Below are 10,448 nucleotides of genomic sequence, written 5' to 3' on the forward strand. Positions count from 1 at the left end.
TTCTTTGGAATAAATGGTTCTATCAGCAAAGACCTCTTATATTAATCCCTTTGACTGGGTGCTCACCTACTTCAACAGTATTGGTGGTTCCAACAAAAGAACCAAGAGAAAAGAGGAATGAGAGAGCAGTGGGACTCTATGTGGGAGCTGGGCATCACTGCTGTTCAAAAAACCATTTGACGAGCCAGCCAGGCCCACAGCCCTGACAATAGCCCCCACATTTCCACCAGGACAGGTGGCATTGGCCACATGACTGATGGCTGAGAAAAAAATATTAAAGACATCAGCTCAAATGAAAGAAGGATTAAAAGCTGGAGTAGTGTCTCCCAAGGCAAAGCTCACCCAAGGAAGCCCGTTAAGCACCTTGATGTTTCCTTAAAAGTTGTCTGCAGCCCTGGCCAGTTTGGCTCAGCGGTTGGAGCATCAACCTGCGGACCAGAGAGTCCCGGGTTCAGTTTCCACGAGGCCCTAGCAGTGGCCTAAAAAAAAAAAGTCTGCAAAATGTGCAGATGGACAAAACGTTTACAAAATCTCTAACACTCTGCCAGTTAGGTTTACCTTTAACAAATTGCCCTCATTACTCTATAATGTCTACAGTCCTGTGGTTATCTTTCTTACATGCTGGTGATGAAATAAAACCAATAACTGAGGCCAATTAATTCAGGCTGCCATTCTCCCCCACAAAGCACTGAAAGATATTTACAGCAACTGTTGAATGTGACTACTTCATTCAAAACTCTCTTGTAAAACTCAAATACATATAGACAGCAAACTCACCTTGGCTATTCCTCACCCTCTCCCTCACTCCCATCAAAACACTGCTTTTGAAATTTGTTAGAAAAAATCCATGCTATTTATCTTCAGGGTACACTAACATGATTTAGAACCAGGGAATTGAACATCTGTAAGCAAATTAACTTTTAAAAAGCCTGTAGGGATGCCCTGGCTGGTTTGGCTCACTGATAGAGCATCAGCCCTCAGACAAATGAGTCTCGGGTTCGATTCTGGCCAAGGACATGTACCTCGGCTGCTGTTCGGCCATGCAGGAGGCAACCACTCGAGGTGTCTCTCTCACATTGATGTTTTTCTCTCTTTTCTCTCTCCCTCCCACTCTATCTGAAGATAAATAGAAAAATATCCTTGGGTGAAGATATAAATAAATAAATAGCCTGTGGGGAAACCCTAGCAGAGTGCCTGAGAGATAGTAGTGTATAACTAAAGGGCCACTATCGGGATGCTAATGAACCTTGTTGCCTTACAGGGACATGTTTTATGTTTTCTTTAATACCTAACTTTATAATGAAACCTGTATCTCACATAAGGTCGGAAAACACCGTCTTTCTTGTTCCTGATATTTCTAGGGATTCTGGGAAGAGTACATTTATCCCAGTTCCTTCTTATTGCAATGTCCTGTTGATGCTGAATTCTTACCTTCCTCTGTCCTCCTATGACTGTCTCTTCTTGCCATCTTGCCTTGGGTGTATTATCATCCCTTTGACCTCTGGTTCTCCACAGCACACAAAGAGGCCGTGTTTGGCAGGCTGCTGATGAAGGTACAGAGAAGCTAGACTGTCACACGGCCCAGAAGATGACTTAAAAGACAACATTAGATGTCTTTGGTCCTAAACAGTTCTCATTGGGGCCCACCTCTGAGACCTCTCGGGCCATCTCTACTCCTCATTCCCCTGGCTTCTGCCATGTTTCCTCACCACCCCCGTCTCCTTAGATTATACTGAGAATCTCAAAATATCACTCCTTTATTATATAAATCAAGTCAGCTCCTGTTTGTTCCCTCACTAGTTGCTCAAAAGACATAAGACGCATTAAAATGCAAAAAACTGAGAGTCACCCATGATGGCAGCTTCCATTCATTATATAGACAAGCCTGTAAACGCCTTGAAATTTAAAGCTTATTTTTTCTTTGAATCACTCTAAATTCTTAGGTAAAGCATCCTTATTCTGATCTGAAACATGTTACCCAATCTTTAAAAGCAGAAACAATCTATATTTTGAGAAAATTTGTTTCCAACAGCATTTTTCTCTTCTCACTATTAGGAATATTTAATAAACTTCTTGACTCAGAAACAAATCTTTGAAACATGTGACATTTAGAATCTGTACAAACCAACAATGTTGAAGGAATTTTCTGAGCAGTGGAATATGTGTTCAGACTTCCAGGGCTCCTCAATGTAGCGTTTTGTTGTTCTTTTTTATACATCCTCATCCAAGGATATGTTTTCTTGATTTAGAGAGAGAGGAGGGGAGGGAGAGCAACACTGATGTGAGAGAGAAACATTTACCTGTTGCCTCCTGTACATGCCCTAACCAGGGATCAAACCCACAACCTAGGTATGTGCCCTGACCAGGAACTGAACCTGCAACCTTTTTTGGTGTGTGGGATAATGCTCTGACTAACTGAGCCACCCAGCCAGGGTTGTTGTTCTTAATACATACTAGCCAGTACACTGCCAGCCTAGCAATACTTCCAGCGTGAAGATAATTGTAAAGCAAATAGGTAACTACCCCTTGGCTAAAGGAAAAGTCCAAAACCAATAGCTTTAGGTGAGTCTGTATGCCTTTATTTATTTATTAATTTCTGTAATCCATTTTTCTTAAATAATTTATTTATTAATTCATTCATTCATCCAATTTTGTTACAGGTGTTGTTCCTTTTTCCCCCACTGACACTCTCCTCCCCTTCCTGCCCACCCCCTGGCCCCAGCATTGTTGTCTATGTCCACGGATTATGCTTATATGCATAAGTTCTTTGGTTTATCTCTTCCTTCCTCCCACCCCTCCTCTGAAGTTTGTCAGTCTGAACCCTACTTCAATGTCTTAGTTCTATTTTGTTCATGAGCTTATTTTGTTCACCATATTCCACAAATAAGTGATACTTGTCTTTCTCTGACTGGCTTATTTCACTTAGCATAATACTTTCCAGGTCCCTCCATGGAATACTATGCAGCTGTAAGAAAGAAATCTCTGTTATCCCTCGAGTCTGTAAGCCTTTAGCTCATTCAGTTGAATGTTCATTTCATCTGGCCTGATTCCTCCAAGGCAAAAAGAAAGAATTGGACGGATGATGTGCTCCAGCCCACATAGACATATAACCTAAGCAGAACACAACATAGACCCCCAGTGTCTTGTCACCTGTTCTTGAGTTGTCCTGATATGTTAGAGTAAGAATTAGGAGACTTGGTTTCAAGCTTGTTCTCTATTAAATTACATGTCACCCATAGGAGAGGATCTAACATGTAGTAGCAGGTTTTTTCCACACAATAGTTGTGTTATTATAACATGGTATTAAAAGTCCCTATAGGGAATACTTTAGATTCCATATTGAAAATCTTATTCTAACAGAGTGTGAAGGTCAGGACTGACTCCCAGACTCAAATATACACAGGACACACACATTTTCATCATTTGAATTCTCTTCAAGGCTTTTTGGGATCCTTCCTGTCACTCACTTTAGTTGAGACCATTTCAGTTCATCAGAAAGGAAGAGTTGTGATAGGGGTCAAGTTGGTGGTGTAGGTTAAAATGGTACTACCCTCCTCCCACAAACACATCAAAATTACACTTAAACTACAGAACAACCATCATTCAGAACCACCAGAAATCTGGCTGAATGGAAGTCCTACCACTAGAGAATTAAAGAAGAAGCCACAGCAAGACTGGTAGGAGGGGAGGAGACATGGAAGAGGCTAGTCTCACATCCACGTGAGGTAATTGGGAGGGCTATCTTGGCTGTGGAGGTCCCCCCGAGGAGTGAGGGGTCCCAGCTCTACACCAGGCCCTTCGGCCCAGGATTCCAGTGCAGGAAAAAAAAGTACCACTACCTTCAGGCTGTAAAAATCAGCATGTGTTGTGGCTGAGTGACACAGAGGCTTCTGGAGTCCCAGGCAGTTCCTCTTAAAGGGCCTGTCCATAGATTTACTCTAACTCACTCCCTGAGCCCCAATGCTGGGGCAGTAGCTTGAAAGGAACCAGGGATATACAGGGAGGAACTACTTTCTCTGGCAACAGGGCAAGAGCTGGGGAGGCAGATTTCTCCCAGACAAAAGTGCTGGCAGAGGCCATTGTTCCTTTGCTGAGCCCTCCCCACCACAGAGCTGACAGTCAGGCACCATATCTGAGTCTCCATCAACCTGGTCACATTGTTCCCCCCACCCTGGTGTTTTCCTGAGACCCTGCCCCACTCAGCTTGCAGGCTCATCCAAGCTGTTTTCAGTGGCTTTTCCATATGAATGGCCTGTCTTGGCTCATGGTTCATATTTTCCTGAAATTTCTCAAATAAGCAGCAGCTGGCCTCAGCATGCCCAGGCCTGACACAAGTGGCTGCCCACTTTGATTCACAGCTTGGTCTCCCCTGGGCACCTCCAAGCCCAACAGCAGAGGCAGCCACCTGCAGATCGCTTTGCTTCTTGTGCCAGGTGGCCCCAGGCAGGGCACATGCAGTGGCTGACTTTGCACCTCCCAGGAGGCCCCAGAACCAGTGCACCCGATGGTTAGCTTCAGACTATGCCCAATTACAACTCTACCACCTCCACAAGCAACAGTCAAGGAACGGGCTCAGTGAGCACCAAAGCCCCACTGAAGCAAGTCCTGCTCCATAGGATTGGCTTCTACCAGGCAGCTCTTTGACTGTAGTTGCATCTGGCTCTCAGAGCCAATTGGCCTGGAGGTCAATCCCTCCCAGTGACGCCAACAATTATCAAGGCTCAACTACAACAGGACAGTGCACATGGCCCACACAGGGGTGAACCTGTAGTACCCAGCTCAGGTAACTAGGGAAGCTGAACCACTGGGCTCTATAGGAAACCTACCACACACGGCCACTCTACCAAGCCAGAAATTTGTAGCAGCTCTACCAGTACATAAAAACAAACACAGGAAAGCAGCCAAAATGCACACACAAAGAAACATATCACACATGAAAGAATTAAATAAAATTGAAGCAAGCAAACTATCAGATACAGAGTTCAAAACAATGGTTATAAGAATGCTCAAGGAACTTAGTGAGAATTTCAAGGGACTTAGTGAGAACATCAGCAACATTAAAAGGACCAGTCAGAAATAAAGGATACACTCACTGAAATGAAGAATAATTCATAGGGAATCAACAGTGGAGTAGAGGACACCAAGAACCAAATCAGAGATTTGGAATATGAGGAAACAAAAAAATACCCAATCAGAACAGCAAAAAGAAAAAGAATAAAAAAATATAAAGATGGTATAAGGAGAATCTGTGACAACTTCAAGCATACCAACATTCACATCATACAGGTGCCAGAAGGAGAAGAGAGGGAAAAAGAAATAGAAAACCGAGACTTCTGGTGAAGATGTCGGTGTAGGTAAACGCGGTATCGTGTTCTCCCACAACCACATCAAAGTTACAACTAAACTACAGAACAACCATCATTCAAAACTGCCTGAAATCAAGCTGAATGGAAGTCCTACAACTATGGAATTAAAGAAGCAGCCACATCCAGACTGGTAGGAGGGGCGCAGGGGCGCAGGGGCACAGGGGCGGAGGTGCTAGGGCCTGCGGCGAGATGGCTGGTCCCTCACCCATGTGCGGCGGATAAAAATCAGGAGGATACCTTGGCTGGAAAGGTCCTTCCTGAGGACTGAGGGGTACCTGTCCCACACCAGGTGCCCCGCTCAGGGTTCCAGTGCCAGGAAGAGAATCCCCATAACTTCTGGCTGGAAAAACCAGCAGGATGAGGCTCAGGGAGGCTAAAGTGGCTGGAGCCCCAGGCAGCTCCTTAAAGGGCCTGCACAAGAACTTATCGGACTCTCTCCATCTAAGCTTGGAGGGGAGGCAGCTCAGGGGGCACCAGAGACATACAGGGAAGAACTGAGCCGTTTGGCGCTGGAGTGAGGGCTGGAGAGGGGGCTTTCTCCGGGACATAAGTGCTGTCAGAGGCCTTTGTTCCTTTGGTGAGCCCTTCCCTGGGGTGGCAGACAGCTGCCATATCTGGGACTCCAGCAACCTGGCTCACACTGGTGGCCCTGCCCTGGTGATTCCCTGAGGCCCCGCCCTGACCCACCCAACTTTCAGACCCACCCAACTTTCAGACCCACCCAACTTTCAGACCCACCCAAGCTGTTGCCACGTGCTTCACCGTAGGATTGGCCTGTCTTGGATCCTGCTTCAGATTTTTCCTAAATTCTTTCAAAGAAGCAGCATCTGGTCTCAGCTAGCCTCATACCACTCATTAAGTAATACACAGAAACAAACACAGGGAGGCAGCCAAAATGAGGAGACAAAGAAACAGGTCCCAAATGAAAGAACAGAACAAAATCCCAAGAAAAGAACTAAGCAAAATGGAGATAAGCAACCTAACAGATGCTGAGTCCAAAATACTGCTTATAAGGATGCTCAATGAACTCAGTGAGAACCTCAGTGAACTTAGTGAGGGCCTCAAGAGCATAAAAAAGGACCAATCAGAAATGATGGATGCACAGTCAGAATTGAAGGAGGCATTAACTGAAATAAAGAATAATTTACACAGCTTCAATAGTAGAGTACGTAAATCCAAGAAGCAAACCATCGATTTGGAATATAAGGAAGCAAGAAATGCCCAATCACAACAGCAAAAAGAAAAAAGAATCCAAAAAAAATGAGGATACTGTAAGGAGCCTCTGGGTCAACTTCAAGCATGCCAACATTCGCATCTTGGGGGTGCCAGAAGGAGGAGAGCGAGAACAAGAAATTGAAAACTTGTTTGAAACAATAATGGCGGAAAACTTTTCTAACTTGGTGAAGGAAACAGACATACAAGTCCAGGAAGCACAGAGAGTCCCAAACAAGATGAACCCCAAGAGGGAATGCCAAGAAATATTCAGAGTGATGAAAAGCAAGAACCTACAACCAAGATTACTCTATCCTGCAAAGCTGTCCTATAGAATCTATGGCTATATAAAGAGTTTCCCAAACAAGAAAAAGTTAAAGGAGCTCATCACCACCAAACTGTTATTATATGAAATGATGAAGGGTCTTTTTGAAGAAAAAGATAAAATATATGAACAAACAAAATGGCAATGAATACATATCTATCAACAATGGAATCTACAAATAAAATGAACAAGTAAAACAGAAACATTCTCATAGATACAGAGAACATTTTGTTGGTTGGCAGATGGGAGGGGGGTTGGGGGAATGGGTGAAAAAGGTGAAGGGATTAAGAAGTACAAATTCATTGCTAGACTGACAAACCTCAAAGGGAAAGGGGTTGGGGTGGTGGGAAGAAATAAACCAAAGAACTTATATGCATAACCAATGGACACAGACAATAGTGTGGGAAAAGGCGGGAGGGAGGCAGGAGTGGGGAGGAGGGGGTCAATGGGGGAAAAATGTGGAACATCTGTAATACATTCTACATTCAAAATAAAGATTAAAAAAAAAAGAAATAGAAAACCTATTTGAAAAAAAATAATGACAGGAAACATTCTTTATCTGGTGAAAGAAATAGACATAGAAGTCCAGGCAGTGCAGAGAGTCCTAAACAAGATGAATCTAAAGGGGCTCACACCAAGACACATCATAATTAAAATGCCAAAGGTTAAAGGCAAAGAGAGAATCTGAAAAGCAGCAAGATAAAAGCAGTTAGTTACCTAAAAGGGAGTTCCCATAGGCTGTCAGTTGATTTCTCAACAGAAACTTCGCAGGCCAGAAGGGATTGGCCAGAAATATTCAAAGTGATGAAAAGCAAAGACCTACAACCAAGATTACTCTACCCAGCAAAGCTATCATTTAGAATTGACAGTCACATAAAGAGCTTCCCAGACAAGAAAAATCTAAAGGAGTTCATCACCACCAAACCAGTATTACATGAAATGTTAAAGGGTCTTCTTTAAGAAGAAGAAGGTAAAAGAAACAAAAAATTAACAGACACTCTGCAGCCCACGTTTCCAGTTCTTTCTGGCTGACTCACCACCTGGCCAGCAGCATCATGGACACCCCGAGGAAAGTGGTCAATTTCCAGCACTACCTGCCAAGCTGCCAGGCTCGATATTCTTAAAGATAAAAAAAGAATGATTAGACTACAAAGACATTGGAATTAGTGTTCTTGAAATGAGCCACAGGTAATCAGATTTCACTAAGATTTTTAGCAACACAGAGAATCTTGTGTGGGAATTGCTAGTTGTTTCAGACAATTACAGAGTGATTTTTATGCAAGGAGGTGGGTCTGGCCAGTTCAGTACTGTCCCTTAAACCTGATTGCACTGAAAGCAGGAAGGTGTGCCAACTATGTGGTGACAGGAGCTTGGTCAGCTAAAGCTGCAGAAGAAGCCAAGAAGTTTGAGACTGTGAACATGTCCACCCTAAAATTGGGAGTTATACAAAAATTATAGACCCAGGGACATGGACTCTCAGGCCAGGGGCCACCTTGGCGTATTACTGCACCAATGAGACTGCACAGCATGGAGTGTGACTTTATCCCTGACATCAAGGGAACAGTGCTAGTTAAAATTAAATTCCTACTTATCATACTGGGTTTAAAAAACAAACATGTATTTGTAAATAGAGTTCCCCATTAAAGTCTTCATTGTTGTTCTTTCTGGAGGAGCAACTAAAGCCCACATTAGAACTTTGGAGAATAAATTCTTTTTTTCTTTTTCTTTTTTTTTTTTATCCTCACCCGAGGATATTTTTCCATTTTTTGTACAGATAGAATGGGAGGGAGAGAGAGAGAGAAACATCGACGTGAAGGGACACATCGAGTGGCTGCCACCCGCATGACCAACCAGGGCCGGGGACAAACTGCAACCGAAGTATGTGCCCTTAGCAGGAACCGAACCCGGGTCTCTCCGGACCGCAGGCCGACGCTCTAACCGCTGAGCCAAACTGGCCAGGGCGGAGAATAAATTCTTAATAAAGTAAATTTGGGGTTCAAATACAAATGTCAACATGTGTGAGATATAATACGTGTCTAACACTTAATAAAACTAAAAATTTTATGAATTTCTTCCCCAACCTATTTCTTAGTAGCAGACCTCTGGTTTGTTTGTTTGTTTGTTTATTGACCCAGTACCCTTTACCCCTACTTCTGGAAAGAACATTTTTTTGGGAAATCTTTGATTCTCCACTCCAACAACTCCTTACCCCAATCACAAGGAGGGGGCCCAGTCCCCAGCTGGGCCAGTCCAGTCATGGTACTCTAGCTGCCCTCTCCCAGCCTCTGTGATTGGTTCACCGTTGGAGAAAGACAGATGCTCAGCCAATCAGGACCCTTCACCAAGATTGTTTTTTCTAAATGGAGTTTGGGAAGATGACCCTTTTTCACTCTACAGGCTAAGTTGAAATGATTTCAGCAGAGAACCATCAGCAATCTTGGTTCAAGCTCTCTTAGAGAAAACTGGAAGTTCATAAGAAAGAATGGAGACCATATCACAGAAAGGCTAAGGTGAAAGGAGAAGAAAGAAAGATGGCATGGAGTCTCTAGTTCCTTCCAGTTCCTTCCATCTATGATCCTTTCGGGTCCTTTTTTGGCCTAAGCTAGTTTCAGTTGGGTTTTTGTCACTTGCAACCAAGAATCATGCCTAATACAGAAGTTCCTTCCAGTCACTGATGTCCCCAGTTCTAATCCTAAAGCTAGCATGGTCAGATGCTCTTTCGATTCTGTAAGTCATGCCAAGAATCATTTCAATAAATCCCAATTTCAATTTAGTATTATTCAAGCTGGATTTCTGAAACTTTCACTTGACTTTTCTGGATTCATTTCCTCTTTTCTCAATTTCCCCATGGCTAATTGACCTGTAGGAAGAAAATATGTTTGTGAGATTCTAAAATGGCAGCAGAGTGAATGGAAGCTACACGGACCATCTCCCAGGACCAAATTGGAATTATACCTAAAATAAAGACAAATCATCAGGAAAAAGCAACAGAAGAGCAGCTTGCGAGGACCATATAACCAGGGTCACTGAATCTATCCTGGTAGGATTGCAGAAGCAAGAGAGGGAGGCAGAGAGCCAACAGACAGCAGCGGTTTTAGCTGTGAGCAGAAACCTTGGGGTTAAAATCCCAAGCTGGCTCCACAGCATAGAGGGCCAGGACAGAGTGCTAAATTAGCCACAGCCACTCACCTTGGGCTCCAGCAGAGGGAAGACAAACTGGACTGGAACTGTGCGGGAACACTCGAGATTTAGAGGGTGCTCAGAGCTTTTGCTGAGTTTCGGCCATGCAGGACAGTGGCCATGTTACTCCTTCCCAGTGCTCTGGGGAGAGGCAGTGGCCCCTCCCTCAGAGATTCATCCCCATCCAGGTGGGCCAAAGAAATGCAAATTGAGGCTCATTAACAACCAGCATCTGCCCCACCCTTGGGAAATCCTCTTACATTGAACACCTGAGGGAGTTTTTTATTCAACTGAGAACCCAAGACTCTTCAAATAACTGAAACTAATAGCCTCCAGGCAAAAAGCTACAGGATAACTGAACCATT

The 10,448-nt window shown here is 43.8% G+C and overlaps 1 pseudogene; it reads left to right on the forward strand.

Moving 5' to 3' along the window:
• The first annotated feature begins 7,958 nt into the window (after positions 1–7,958).
• On the forward strand, positions 7,959–8,547 carry LOC118631449 (annotated as a pseudogene).
• Positions 8,548–10,448: the final 1,901 nt, after the last annotated feature.

The sequence above is a fragment of the Molossus molossus genome, unplaced genomic scaffold, assembly GCF_014108415.1.
Source record: "Molossus molossus isolate mMolMol1 unplaced genomic scaffold, mMolMol1.p scaffold_m16_p_16, whole genome shotgun sequence".
In the NCBI taxonomy this organism is placed as follows: domain Eukaryota; kingdom Metazoa; phylum Chordata; class Mammalia; order Chiroptera; family Molossidae; genus Molossus; species Molossus molossus.